Source organism: Pan paniscus, chromosome 5 (genome assembly GCF_029289425.2).
Source record: "Pan paniscus chromosome 5, NHGRI_mPanPan1-v2.0_pri, whole genome shotgun sequence".
Taxonomy (NCBI): domain Eukaryota; kingdom Metazoa; phylum Chordata; class Mammalia; order Primates; family Hominidae; genus Pan; species Pan paniscus.
Genome location: NC_073254.2, coordinates 150,367,952 through 150,383,721, shown reverse-complemented (window position 1 = coordinate 150,383,721; position 15,770 = coordinate 150,367,952). Strand labels below are relative to the sequence as shown.

Here is a 15,770-nt window from a genome sequence, read left to right as displayed (position 1 = left end):
TTCTGGCTGGAGGCTATGCTTCCCAGCCTGTCAGAATGGCCACCCTGCAGGCTGTAACCCTTTATGAGAAAGAAAGTCTCCTCTTCTCCTTTTCTAAATTGTAATTTTTTCCAATTTAACACAGTGTTGTCTGAAAAATTCTCCATACAGTTCTCAATCAACAACAAAATTTTGTTCACACCTCCTATGGTTTGAATGTGTCCCCCAAACTTCGTGTGTTAAAAACTTAATCCCCAATTCAAGAGTGTTGAGAGGTGGAACCTCTGAGAAGTGATTAGGCCACGAGGCCTCTGCCCTCATGGATGGAGTAATGCCATTATGGAAGGAGTGGGTTAGTTATTATAGGAATGGTTTCTTCATAAAAAGAATGAGTTCAACCCCATATGCTCTCGTCCTTCTGCCATGAGATAATGCAGCAATAAGGCCTTCACCCGTTGCCAGCACCCTGATATTGCCAGCACTCTAATAATCCAGCCTCCAGAACTTGATAAATATATTTCCTTTCTTTTTGAATTACCCTGTCTGTGATATTCATGTTACAGCAGCATGAAATAAACTAATACACCATCCAAAGTAAAATATCTCTCATTAGGCTTGGGAATTCTCTGGGCTATTCTTACTCAAGATCTTTTTTATTTTTTTTTGAGACGGAGGCTCACTCTGTCACCCAGGCTGGAGTGCAGTGGCACGATCTTGGCTCACTGCAACATCCACCTCTCGGGTTCAAGTGATTCTCTGCCTCAGCCTCCCAAGTAGCTGGGATTACAGGCATGAGCCACCATGCCCGGCTAATTTTTTGCATTTTTTAGCAGAGATGGGGTTTCACCGTGTTAGCCAGGATGGTCTCGATCTCCTGACCTCGTGATCAGCCCACCTCAGCCTCCCAAAGTACTGGGATTAGAGGTGTGAGCCACCATGCCCGGCCAAGATCTTTATCAATATCACTTTCACATGACCATGTGATTTCTAAGAACATTGAATTTGAGTTCAGGCCCTATCAGGCAGGCCTATAACTGACACAGACACCTGGGATTTTAATCACTGCATATTTCCTTCTGAGACTAGCAATAAAAGTAAGGGTTAGGCCCAATAAAACCCCCACTTATGTGCCTGAACTCTAATTCAATATTCTTAGAAATCATGTGGTCACATGAAAGTGATATTGATAAAGGTTAGCCTCCTAGCAGATACTTCCCATACAACTCAGAGTAAAGTCCAAAGTTTCCTTGTGACCCCAACACCCTCTGTGAGCCCCTGCTTTGTTCTAATCACACTGGCCTCTATGCTAATGCTACTCACACAGTCCAAGCCAACTCCCACCCCACACACTGACTCCTTATGGCCTTTGCACTTTCTATTCCTCCTGCGGCACACTCCTTCACAGGATATTCTAATGATTTCTTCCCTGGCATCATTCAGGTCTCTGCTCAAATGTCAGACCTTATCAGAGAGGCCTTCCTTGGCCATGCTACTCTACACCCATCCTAACTGCTGTTAGTCCCTGGGCTCTGCTTTATTTTTCTTCTTATTTGTCACAACAAATTATACATGTATTGTCTGTCTTCCACAGCTGGAATATAAGGCTCATAAAGACAGGAACTTTGTTTTGTTTCTGATTACATTTCCAGTGCCTAAAATAGTACATGGTAAGTACTCAGAAAATGTTTATTGAATGAATAAATAAAAGTATAAATGAGTGAGGCTCTACTGGAAATGAAAGCAGCAGGATTGAGGCCTCTTCAATCCAAAACTGCAGGAGGACTTGGAGGAGCAGCTTTGGTCACTGTACTCTGAAGTCAATGAGTCAATATGCAGCCCCACATGCAGGAGGATAAAGAAGGGAGGGCTGGGTTCATGGGGCTCTAGGTAGGGATGAGTCCCAGAGGCCTGCTGCTAGATGGGTCTCCTGCCAAATAAACAGATGAGATTCTGGCAGTTGGGGCAGGAGAACAGGGAATCCCTAGGGTGGTATCTCTAGAAATAAGAATTGGGATGCAGGTGGCCTTGTTACCTGGAGATGGATGGTATGTGCTGCCTTTTTAACTTTGACTTCTTTTTTGTAACCTGTCTTTTCAAATCACTTAACCAAATACCAGACTTAAGGAATTCCTGAATTAATTCACAATTTCACTCCTCATTACTGCCACCCCAACGTAGACTCAGGGAGTCCCATATATCATCTTATTGCAAAACTCTTTCCCTTGCTCTAAGTACTTAAAGTATTACCCAATGGCTCTCTAGCCTGAGTTTCTTGAGAAAAGCTTGTTATGCTCTTAGCATGGAACACAATGGCCAGCACTCAGTATGCGTCAATAAATGTCTGATGACTTAATAAGTATATTTGAATAGATCTCCCAGAAGACACTGAGCTAAATATTCATTAACAAGCATCATTAATTTTGTGTTATTATTGTCTTATATTCAATTATGCATGAAAAGTTCTGAATAGAGGTTAGTTTGAGAGTTGGGAGACTCACAAAATAAATAAGGAATTTCCACAAGTCAAGTAAAGTGTGATAAGACCAAGTGATATTAATAAAATCTTTATCTAAAATGTGGACTTGCCAGAGATTTCTACTTAACCAGGGAGAAAAAAAAAATGTATGTGAGGAAGATGATGATTATACTTGTGTATTTTTTATTTTTCAATATTTCAATTTTAGCATTTGAATACAATTTAAAATTACTGTTAATACTTAGAGTATAAGGAACATATTATCTCTTTGTTTTTCAAAGAAAAGGCTTAGTATTTTCATAAAAATGCTGTTCTTTGTGTGATTTTGCTGGGTGCAGTGGCTCATACCTGTAGTCCCAGCACTTTGTGAGTCCCAAGGACAGATGGATTGTGTGAGATCAGGAGTTCGAGACCAGCCTGGCCAACATGGTGAAACCTCATCTCTACTAAAAATACAAAAATTAGCCAGGCATGGTGACGTGTGCTTGTAGTTCCAGCTACTTGGGAGGCTACTTGTGGAGTCCCAGCACAAGAATCGCTTGAACCCGGGAGGCAGAGGTAGCAGTGAGCCAAAATCACATCACTGCACTCCAGCCTGGGTGACAGAGTGAGACCCTCTCTCAAAAAATAATTAATTAATTAATTGAATGTGATAATTATTTAATGTGATAACAATTAAATGTGAAAATAATTAATGTGATTTTATATCCGAGGTTAATTTTTTTTCTTACAAGTAGAATATTCCACATGGTTAATTCCACAACATTTATCAAATGTATATAATGTACAAGTCAATATGCTAGGCTCAGTTAAAGAATACAAGCTTCACATAACAAAAACTCTGTGGTGGACTTACTAAGCTCTATATATTCTTTTGAAATTGCTATTTATATTTAGTTATATTTATAAATTTATTAAATATATTTACATGTTATATTTATATTAAAACCCCTTTGTAGGTAGACATACTGTATATGAAACGTCTTTAGCCATATAGTGATATATGACATATCTTGACCATAACTACATATAGTCTCTAATGTGAGCATTGTTTTTGCTCCCAATACCAATATCATCATTACAGTGAGGTAATACTTTGCATTCTTCATCTCAACACTCATTTTTAATAAATGACCTCAAACATCATGCTCCAAAAGAGCAACCTTCTAATGGCTTTCCAGTGCACTGAGTATAAAACCTACTCCAATGCCCCCTCCCCAAATATGTGAGGCTGGCTCCTCATTCTCTCGCAGGTTGTAGCTTAAATGCCTCAAATGCAGAGAGGTCTTCCTTGACCATCTGATCTAAATGAGCGCATGCACTCTCTATGACATCAGATTTCTTGACTTCCCTTACAGCACTTTTTGAATGCCTGAAATTGCCTTGCTCATTTATATGTTTCCTGTTTGTGTCCTCCATTTACAATGTAAGCTCCTCCATAACTTTTTGTTTTGGTCATTACTGGATCCCCAGCTGGCAGCACAAATATTTAATGAATTCTTTATTAATTAATAAACCTTCTCCTGAGCCAAGTTTACTTTTTAACGCATGTTATAAGAGATTTTATGTGTCTTATAAGTAAGTAAATAAATGTATAGGCATAAATTCCTACACAGTGTTCTGCGTTATTGTTGTGTAAGAAGATCTGTCTCATATTTGACAAAATGAGTCATAATATAATTTAACAGCACCTGCTGAATGAATCTCTCTAAATAATCATTTGTTGAACAAATGAACGAAAATAATTTTGTTCAAAATTACTGACTGAGATCCATAAAGGAGAATAGAGTTATTACAATAGAATAATATCCTTCAACTTTTAGAAGAAAACCAAAACATTTTTTATTTTAGTTGTAAATTATTTTTGTAGGAATATAATAGTTGTGGAAAAATTGAAATTGGCACTCAAAAACCACCTCAAATTGACTGCTACTGTAAGTTTAATAGTTCCCTTTACTCTCAGTAAGTGTTTTTAGACAATAAAATACCCTGCAGAGGTATGTGTAAGATCCAAATTCCTCTTCTGGAATAAGTCAAAGTTCATTGCCATAAAACTAGGTACTGTGATGTGGTTGGATTTTCTTTGGAAAAGAGAGTAAAACCAGAAGTTTCAAAATTCAGGAAGTTTGTTTCTGGGCAATCAGTGACTAACATTATAGAAGTTTTCTAGGGGAAAAATCTCAAGCATTTTCATGGCCAGGTGAGGTTGCTCACGCTTGTAATCCCAGCACTTTGGGAGGCTGAGGTGGGTGGATTACCTGAGGTCAGGAGTTCAAGACCAGCCTGGCCAACATGGTGAAACTCCATCTCTACTAAAAATAACAACAACAAAAAATTAGCCCGGCATGGTGGTGTGCCCCTGTAATCCCAGCTACTCGGGAGGCTGAGGGAGGAAAATCGCTTGAACCTGAGAGGCGGAGATTACAGTGAGCTCAGATCATGCCACTGCACTCCAGCCTGACTGCTGACAGAGCAAGACTCCGTCTGAAAAAAAAAAAAAAAAAAAAAAACTCAGGCATTTTCAGATCCCACCTCCCAGCAAAACTTGGTCTAAGGTCATCTGCTAGGGACATAGCCATGGACAAAATAGTTACAGGCCTGCTCTCACTTGGGTTACAGCCCCAGTGAAAAGTGCAGTTAGAACACTCCATGACTACTAGGACCTAATATCCAAGGCTACAGAGGCGGGGCTGTCAGGGGTTTAGCTCTGCAAAAAGGGGCTCTCATCCTACATCAATCAACTTCTCTCACGGGCTGTTCCACAGTAGAGTCTGAAGAGTCCCCAAACAGGATGTGTATAACACTGGCTTTCAAAAAATCATTCACAAGCTACTTTTTTCTATCATGGGCCCCTATCTGCATGTTCAGAAACACTTATAAGTAAATTTTTAAAAGTGAAATGAATCACAATATCTTACATAGTCTACATTCTAAAAGGGAGATTTGGGTAACAAAGGAACAAAATCAGCAGTTAGCATAAACTATTCTTTTTTTCAAAATGGTGGCTTTTTTAAATTTAAAAATAAAAACAATCACCTAGTGAGAGCATGTGAAGGGTAGTTCCATGCACTGTCAGTCATAACTTCAGTTATTTGAAAATCAGTTTGGCATTAAGTATCAAGAGCCTGAAATTTTCATACCCTTTGACCCAGGAATTATCGTTCCACGAATCTTTTTAAAAGAAGTAATCTGATAAACATATCTAAAATGGAATATAAATGCATTTATAACCCTTATGCACAAAAAACAGAATCTGAAATTTGAAGAAAGATTCATCAAAGTGCCATTTATAATATCAAATATTTGGAAATGGCCTAAAAGTCCAATTTTAAGGGAATAGTTAATAAATTATGATATGTCCACATAATCCAATATTATACTGACATTAATAAAGCTTGCCTAGAAGTTGGAAAATATTAAGACATAAGATTAAGCAAACAGAGTAGGTTGTAATACACTATTAAGCATTATGGAAAAAAATCATTAAAAATAAGGAGAACGAAAATGCCAAAATGTTATGAGTGCATTTGGGACATAGGATTACAGGCAAATTTTCTCCCTGACTTTTTATTCTTAATGTATTTTCCAAGGTTTTTATTGGGAGTGTGTATCACCTTTATGATTAGAAAATATAACAACATCTCTTCAGAAATGCTAACTCCATTTTATTGCAAATATTTGCACATGTATGTTCACTAAGCCGATCTGACTTACTTTGCCAAAGGAAACAAAATTTGTGTCTCTTCTATGCCAACCTCAGCTTAGAGACAGTACTGAGATTCTTTGGATTCATCCTGCATTTAAGCCCAAAGATGTTGATTCTCAAAAGGAAAATACTTTTTTTTCTCCCTAGCAGTTGCTAATCTATCAGCACCTCTGTGATTAGCTCACTATTTACAAGAAAGAGCCTACTCCTATTCACCATTGCTTTTGTGTCACAGGCCTCTAATATTCTTTGCATATCTCTACCAGCTTTATTTCAAAGCATTGTAACCATTTGTTTACATATTATTCTATTGAGTTGTTCTAAAAGTTTTACACATGGTTGTTTTACCTCTCCGAATAGGCTACAAGGTTCTAATAAATACTTCTATTTTTATACACCTTCTCATTCCCCTTCCTCTTGTTGTACATACATACACAGTCAATTGCGCACACATCCAGTCACACACCTAAGCAGATACAAATTTGGCCTTGTATTTGTTGGGGAACGATATGATGTCACTCACATTCTATTAGTAACTCATTTTATTTAGAGCATCCTCAAGTACACACCTTTATAACTAGAGTGTTTCATGAACCTACTACATTCAGCATGTGCTAGTGAGTGTCCTCTCTCCTTCTCTATATGTATCTACTTCTCATTTTTTCACATTTCAGGGCAGAGTATCTGTATGTATAAAGGTAAATTCAGGCCATGGCAGCTGGCAGAGGTCCCTTCTCTTGAACTGAAATCAGTGACTTAAATTAAGCCTTCCAAACATCTGACTTGCTGACGTATCTACCCTGCATAATGATAGAGATCCTGTACTGAGGGGAAAAAACCTACTAGATTATTAAGTTTTCTGCCAAAGCCAGATATAATCCTGCTGGACAATTCTCTTCAGACGGTCTGCTCTTATCTCACACTCAGATGTCTAAAAGTTAGCTTACTGTCTTCCTTCACAACCATATGCCCCTCCTGATTTCCCCATTTCCATCTCTCAGACTTTATATTGACCTTGTCCTGCTAGCACCAGGATGACTCCCTGAAGATCCAGGAAAAGGTCTGGATTCCAACAGATCTGGGTTCCATGCCAGCTCTTTCACTTTCCAGTCTGGCTCCAGGAGCTCAGGCAAGTCACTTAACCTTCTGAGCCTCCATTTCCTGGCTCAAGAAAAGTGGTGATGGTGGGGAGGCATAATATTTACCCTTCTGGAACTTATAATGAAGATTTAGTGAGCTTACGTATCTAAGGCACATGGCCTTACAAACGTTAGCTCCTTCCCTGATAGTGCCTGACAACTAATAAAATCCTGTCTCCCTCTGAGGAGCTGCCCATTCCATATTCTTATCAACTTACACCAGGAAGGATATATAAAGCCATGGCAGATGGTAGAGTTCCTGTTCTCAGGTCAACAATCAAACTCCAGTTGTTCTATTGATCTGCCCATCTGTTCGACTGCCTGATAATTTTCCCATCCCCTTTCCTTGCTATACCCCAAACCCTAAACCCAGAATGGATGCATGTGATATTCTTTCCTTTCCAAGAATGTCTTACACCTTGACATTCTTGTCCAGGTTGGCTCTGAGCATGAATGTTATCCACTTTCACCCTAATAACCACTGTTCTGTGCCTTCTATTTGACCTGGAATTCTGGCACTCTCATTTCCTATCAGAAGGGCCAACCTTTAGCTGGTCCTTCAGTTTGGCCTGATACAGTGAATTTGACTTTGAGGTTGAGAGGTAGTTTTGCATAGTGGTTAAAGCAAGGCTTTGATGTCCGACTGCCAGGGTTTGAATTCCAGCTGTACTGCTTAATGGCCTCATAACCTTCAGTAAGTTATTTACCTCCCTGACTTTATATAAAGCATTAATATAATAACTTTAAAGTATGCAACATGAACCTACCATACTAAGTAGATCCTTGGTAAATGTCAGTTCTATACATGCCCCTAGGACTCATGGTGACCACAGGCCTCCTGTCTACACAATCTATTTGCTATTAACCTATCTACCACGCATAGCCATTTCACCTACTGGCCCAGGATGTCTTCCTAGTCTACTCCCTCCTGGTCTATTTCATTCCACAAATGCTTCTGTCAACAAAGATGCTCCTTCATCCTGACATATAACCTCATAAGAACTTCATAATATTGCTCACAAATTCTTGCTGCCATTACTCTAATTAGAAACCTATCATCTTATGCCTCCTAAATGAAAATCCTAATCTGTGCCTGCCACTCCCCTCTGTGCATTTCCAACAACCCAGTGAATTTGCATAAACAATAGTTCTGTGTTAATCACTTCAGCTCCCTGTTCAAACTTTCACTGGCTCTACAATGGCCAAAGTAGGGGGTCTCCAATCTCATCATCACTAGATGGGCAGGGCTTTTGGAAACAAAATCTCTGGGCTGGAAATAAGGCACAGGGATATTTGCTAGAAGTACATAGATATGAATAAATGGTGGCTTCCCGTTCTGGAAACAATCCTCCTTTTAATAAAGTTTAAACATGAGGGCATTATTTCATCACTGGGCTATACCTTGCTTGGGAGAAAGGTCCCACTTTTGGGATACGCATTGTCTTGGGCACCTGAGTTGCTTCCATGTGCAAACTCCAGATCATTGTGCAGAGGGCTGTCCCAAAAAAGGAAGGAATTATTCCCAATAATAGACTATTGTTTTTGATTGGCAGCATTATTTTCTTGGGAGAACCACAACTCTATGTAATCTTGACAGAACTGCCTATCATAGTGCCCTACCAGCCTCCTCCTCCTCATCCCAGCACCAGAACCACATATACACAGGGTTGGGCACATGATTTAGTCCAATACAATCAGAGTAGCACTCTCTGCTAGACACAGAGACCAATTCAGTTACCACTGAGCAGGGCCAATCAGAGCCCTTCAAGGAGTTTTATAAAAATGGGACCTGGAAGAGAAAGGACCTCTTTTTCTCATAGATGAAAAGCCCAGGAATGCAGGTTTAGAAATACCCACAGTCATCTTTCTCCATACCCAGAAAGAGTGCCTCAGAATACAGCTGACCCAGAGAGAAGTGGGACTGAGAAACGGGGAGAGAGAGAAAGAACCTCGACAAAGTTGTGTAAGTCTCTGAGTTCCAGCCGTGATTGAAGCAAGGACCACTTTTGGACTTTCTGGTCAAATGAGCCAGTAAGTCCTTTTTTGCTTTACCTAGTTAAATATTCACACATGCAAGCAAATGAATCCTGAGTAACTCCCTTCTACATGAACACAAAGTGGGGTGGTGAACACAGAGTTGGGTGGTAAGCAGAGACTTGTCCCCCCTTGGTGCACTTCATGCTCAGAGCAGAGTGATTAGGGCTCTACAGGAAGGAACGTACAGACACTCATCTTACACCTTGCTAGATTTCTATGCCTTCTGTGTAATTTCACCTCTGGTGACAAAGTTTCCAAAGCACAACTTGCAGAACACATCCTATCAATTAATGATACAATGGCCCCAGAATCCTCGCCTTTATATGAAATGCATGGATTTCCTTTTTCCAGCATCACTAAACGCTCTTGGAAGAATCATATCAATTACTCTGTGATAGTCAAAGCCCCAGAATTCCCGCTGGGGAAAGGGGGACCTTAGGGGAGGAGTAGGCACAGAACAGGAGCAGTCAGATTAAACATCAATAATCAGAATTCAAGGCATTTCAGGAAGTCTTGAGCTCGTAATTGGAGACTTCTGTGTTCCAGAATGTAACCTAAATTCTTACGCAGAAATTCAACCTCACCTAAAATCTGACCCTAACCTTATGTCTCTCCCCTGTTTACTCAGGGTTTCCAAAGTGAGCTTTAGCTTCTCCTATCTCTACAAATCCTGCAGAAAGGCAGTGGCACATACTGGTGCAGATGTGCTTTGCAGTATTAGTCCCAGCTTCATCACCTTTCTGCTCTAATTACTTCCGAGGGTTGTTACAAAAATCTATTGCATCATTTGTGAAAATTCATGGAAAACCACCCAGTACTAAGTGAAAGCTGGTATTTTTATTATTTTATTATGTATTTTCAATTCACATAATCAATGTTAGGTCAGAAGTCCCAGGCCAGACATCTTTTACTTCTCTTTGCATTTCCCATTCAATACAACTAGCAAGACCCTCCAGCCTGGCTTCCTTCAACCAAAACCCTACAAACCACCCTCCTACACACACACACTGACTTCTGTCTCTCTTTAATTCTGCCAGAATTTGCCTTGCAGCATTTTAAAGAGAGACCATAAAGATTGTCAGTCCAAAGCCCTCATTCTGCAGATAAGGGCACCAAGGAGCAGAAAGGCGGAGGAACTTAGCCACTTACCCACAGCCACCTAATTAGTGACTCAGTCAAGATGACAACTCCCCATCCAGGTCTCTCTGCAACCCACTATGCTGCTTCCCAGTCTGCACTGGTCCCCTGCTGCTCTCAGACCACCTCAGCTGCCAGGTGATCTGTGGTACATTTATCAGTCCCCTCTCCATCAGCCTATAAGCCCATAGAAAAGGCCTGGAAGGGTAGCTAGCATGACACCACAACAAGCACTCACTGATGTTTTCTGAGTGTTTGAGCACATATCAGATCTCAGCAGACAAAACATAGCGTAAGTCCAGGAACAAGTGGATCTGCTTGATAAAACTGTAAATCAGATATACATTCCTTAATAAAATGAGGTCCATCTCATTGCAGGTTTGGATTTCTGTTGCTGCACAAGTTATTTTTCCTCTTATAAATTCTACCCTCTATTTGATAAGTAATGTGTATGACTACAAGGGCTTATTTTTTATCCTCTACTAATTTTGCTTAAGAAATGTAAAAGTTGACATTTGCTTTTATCTTTGTTCTTATCTATCTTCCTAAGCTAAATATGAATTTCTTTCCTTTATGCTAAGAGTCATCATGAGAAGTACAGCATTTAACCAATCAGTTCAGATCCGCTCCCTCTATATGTCAGTAGTTATCCTTTTCTGGCCAATGAGCTATTGTCAAAATTCTGAAGCTACACAAGTCCAAATATAGCAATCTAACTCTTGTAGTATTCAAAAGCTTCACTAAAAATTCCACTAAGTTAAAATAACAAGTACAGCCATCCCTCTTTACAACGATCTTTCCTGAAGAATCCCTTCTGATTACGGGTGTCTTCAGACACTACAGCATTTACCTAGACCTGCCTCAAAGGCAACAGGTGAAGCCTTTCTGTGCTAACTGCCTGGAATTTACCTACAGGGACTTCCCATACAACTCTAATGAAGGCTTTCCCAGCCCAGATACAAAGCTAATTATAACCAGGGTTACAAATTATAGTTACATTATCTCATAATTATGAGCTATCTAGTAGGACTTGGTTAAAAAATCATTCTAAACACCTCAGTGTGTGTTTTTTACAGTAAAAAAATCATACTGTTAAATTGTCAAAGCATTTAACTATAGTTTCCACTTAATGGAAGCATTATTTTCTGTTTAGAAGGACTTCTATTCTTCACTTGAGGTGTTTATAAAGAATGAAACTACAACTACATACTTCTGTGTAGGTAAACAGTGGGAAAATAAAGTAAGGTTTAAAAAGTTTCAAAATTTAGTCTACTTTTCACAAAATGATAATGCTTTCTAGTATCAGTAGCCAAATAACAAATTGAAGGTCTTTTTATAAGTGTTCCATAATTCAAGAAACGACAAAGTAAATAGCTTTCACAAGCTCTGGTAATATTTATGCATACAGCACTATAGAAAGTGTGCCTCAAACTTGGTTTTATTGCAAAACCGAGAGTTCAATATTCTTTCTTATAAACAAGAATAATCATCGATTCTTGAAATGTTTTCTATGCAGTTGTCCATAACTACTTCTGAAGGTATTCAGAAGAGACAAGGCAAGAGACACTTTAGTCCAACATATTTAGTTTTTAAATACACCAGACTAAGGTGGACCGGACTAAGGCTGATTCCAATTAGTCAATTACCTGTATGTGCTGCATCTGCCTTTCTCTCTGACATTAGCAATGCCTGGTACTGAACAATGAATTGTTATTTTAAAAAAACACACAAACAACACACACACATTTTTCTAAATCAAACAGCGGTAAATACACACAGAGAGCTTGCGCCTACACAATGTGAAGTGTTGGCTGGAACAATTTATAGCAAAAGAATTATTAATGAAGCAAATCTTAGAAGCCCTCAGTCCTTTCTCTTACAGACAAGACTACAGGGAGAAGAGTACTGCTGAATTTTGCAAATAATTGCTTTGCCTCTCCATTTTGCCTGTGTAGATTCTACCCCATCCAGATACTGCTTTACGAAACCCTGACCATACTTTGCTCAATCATGAATTAACGCTGTGGACATTACAGAGAATGCTGACTCTCAGGAACCGAGACAAAGGAGGGTGTTGCTTGGAGAAACCCAGCCAGGCGCTCCAGTACTCCGGGTTCTTGGAGGCTGCCCCGCACGGCTTCTCTCGCGCTCCCGGGACTGGGGAGTCTGGACCTGATGGCGGACTTGGTTTATTCCCCAAACTTTAGGAGAGACAGCGTTTACCTAACTCTGGAGGCTGTAGCGGAGGGGAGGGGAGGGCAGGGGGCTGAAGAAGTGCCGGGTTTCGGCTGCGGTGGCCGCCCACCCACCTCCCCACTCCCGGCAGCACGCTTTCCTTCCCCTCACCTGTCCTGAGCACCGGGCCCTGGGTGTCGGGTCGCCTCTCCCGGTTCTCAGTCCTGGTCTCACTCCAGGAGCTGTCGGGACGTCGGGCGCCTCTGGAGGCGGACGAAGAAGGCGGCAGGGTCGGGGGCGTCAGCGGGAATCTCGGCCGCCGCGGGCAGCCGCGGTCTCCCTCCCCATCCCAGGGCTCGGGCGGCCACCGCGGGCGGATGAGTCAGGCGAGGGGGCGGGTGGCAAGGGGTGCAAGCGGACGGAGGGTGGGGGCGCCCCTATGCCCGCGCCGGGGGGGCACCGGAGGCCTCGGGGCAGGGGACGCGCCGCTGCCGGTGCTCACAGAGGGCCGCCGCCATCCGGGCGCAGAGTCCAGGCGCGCCTGCCCTCGGAGGGCACCGGGCGCAGCAAGCCGGGCAAGGGAGAGGGAGTCGCCGCTCAGGCGGCGCCGCCACCGCGGCCAAGAAAGACAAAAGGGACCGGGAACGGGAGGGGAAAAGTTTTCTGCTCGGCTCCAGATGGATCCCAGCCCCAAACCTCACGCCATAAAGCCCCGAAGAGGCGGGTTGGGGGCGGGGGCCGGGGCGGACTTCCAGGGGCGTGGCTGCGCGCCTGCGACCCCGGACCGTGCCAATCTCGCCGCCGCCCCAAAACCTGTGGGAAACCCCAGTCCTGCCACCCACTCCTCCTGGAGGACGCAGACAGGATCTGCTCTGCAGGAGCGCAGGCCGGCCGATCCGCGTCCCGGCCACAAAGTTGCACTTCGACAGCCCAAATCACCCGCAGACAAAACCCATCTTTGGGAACAAAGTACCCGCTTGCAGGCGCTCTTCCCGGGCTGGAAGGCTGGCGTGTGGAAACGGACACACCCACCCGTGGGGCCCGCCTCTAGCTACCGCGGGACCACCGGTTACCGAGCCAGGGACCTGGCTCCCCCAGTTCTCCGGAGCGGCTGGGGAGCTCCAGCCGACTCGCAGTATTCCCGGAGCAGGCACCGCAGGACCCTGGCTCCACGCCCCTCGGACGCTTTCTCCTCAGATGCCGCCCGGCGGGCCGGGGTCCCCCTGGCGGGCTGCGCGGGCGCTGCGCGAGCTAAACCAAACCTGGCCGGAAAAGACGCGGCCAAGGCCCGCTCCGTCCACGCTTCCCGCCGGCCCGGCAAGGGGTTCCGGAGAACGGCTTGGGGGGGCGAGAACCATGGGCGGGGGGAATGGAAGACAGAGGGAACTGAAGCACGGGGGTCTTCGATGAGCAGTGCGGATGTTCAACTCCAAACATCAAAGCCAACGAGAGGTTCAGGTTACTCCTCCTTGACCCCAAACATCCAGTGAGTGGAGACTGGCCTGTTCACAGAGTAAAATATGTCGTCTCTAATTCGGCAAAGACGGTGATGACTGTATATATGCAGGCCAATTCCGTAAGTAAAGTTTCGTGTAAAACTAATTACCAGATATTCCAACCACCCCCTGTGCAGGCCAGCCGCATGCACAAGGTGTGTGCTATGCTTGTGTCCCCTGGATGTGTTTTAAGTGATAGAAGGCAAGTATGATATTCTGGTGCAGTGTATTTGTTTATTTCGGCGTGTGATCTGTTTATCTTGTTTTCAAGAAAAGTTTGCTTCTAGGGGGGTATAAAATCTGTGTTTGGGGGGTGGGGGAGAGCCATGCAAAAATTTCCACATTAGAAAAAAAGTCTTTAAAATCAGATATGGCAATGAGAAGAGACTGTAGAAATGGATTTCCTGTGGTATAACCTTCTTGCCTTGACTAGAAGAATTTAGAGATTGGGCACTTTTAGTGGAGATGTCACAATCAAAATGTTTTATAAAAAGAAAGAAAAGAAAACTAAAGGAGTTAAGGTGGGAGAAGGATGAGTCACCTTTATAAACCATCTGTGGTTTTATTTTTACCCCACCTGCATCTAGTATTCTAGCCCACAGCCACCTGCTCAATTCTCTTAGGTTTTCTTAAATGTGTTTGTCAAGCACCATATCAAAGGAGTGTGCTTCCATTGGGCCCTCTTCCTAGTTACCTCTACATTTTATAAAGAAACACCCTGAAGCCACATTGTCTGTAAAGCTCCTGAGAGGAAACACCTCCTGGTTCCCCTCACTATCTAAGGAGTGAGTAATAGGAATAGGCTCATAGTCCATAGATCATTTGAGGTGACATCCTCTCTAAGACCCATGGTAAAACGTTTAAAATGGTCATCTAGCCATTTTAAGCATTGAGTGACTGAGCCGTCCTCAAAAAGAGACTGATGAGAGCCATGAAAAAAGGAGTAAGCACATTCTTAAGGCCACAGATATTGATGCTTCCTCATTTATGAACTATGAACTCAGATTTTAGTGATTTACCAAAAAAGAAGAAAGATAGACTAAGTAAAATCACCAAAAGGGAATTATTTAGATTTCTTTTTAAAATAATTACTATTAGTCTCAGAAGAGGCAGGTAAAATGGCCTGTAAATAGAGGATTATTTGCAATTCAGTAGTCCGAGCAACTCTCAACACATTAGTTACAAATTTTCTCTGACCTTGAGTGCTCAAGGGAATCTCAGGTAAATTATTTATCCTTACTAATGGCCAATATCTTCCCATCTGACAGTGAATATACCATGCCAGTAATGGATTTTGAATTCAGCAGCACATCTGCTTTGGAAATAATGGGTAGAAGTCAACTATTTTCTACTTCTCGCCATCAAGTAGCACTGCACTTCACACATAATATTTTTTGGTGTGTCTATATGAGATATGTAAATTTCCACTAGAACAAGCCCATCTTATAAGAGTGCATAGTAGAAAGAGAGTAATCCAAGTGTCCTGTAATCCAAGCTCCACCACCTACTAACAGAGGGACTTTGTACCTCATTTCTCCCATCCCTTAAGTAGGAACAAAGTATCTATTTCAAAGTGTTGTGAAAATTGAATGAAATGATGTGTATAATATTCTTCCTACAAGTCA

The 15,770-nt window shown here is 42.2% G+C and overlaps 1 protein-coding gene across 2 annotated transcripts in view; it reads right to left on the bottom strand.

Annotated features, from left to right (window-relative positions):
* TMEM200A (transmembrane protein 200A) overlaps window positions 1-13,884 on the bottom strand; it is a 77,826-nt gene extending 63,942 nt beyond the window's left edge. Inside the window, exon 1 of one of the 2 annotated variants that reach the window (XM_003827646.6) lies at window positions 12,821-13,884. The gene's annotated coding sequence lies outside the window, so the exon portion shown is untranslated. The remainder of the gene's footprint in view (window positions 1-12,820) is intronic. The other variant, XM_003827647.6, reaches the window with a different exon arrangement.
* Window positions 13,885-15,770: the final 1,886 nt, after the last annotated feature.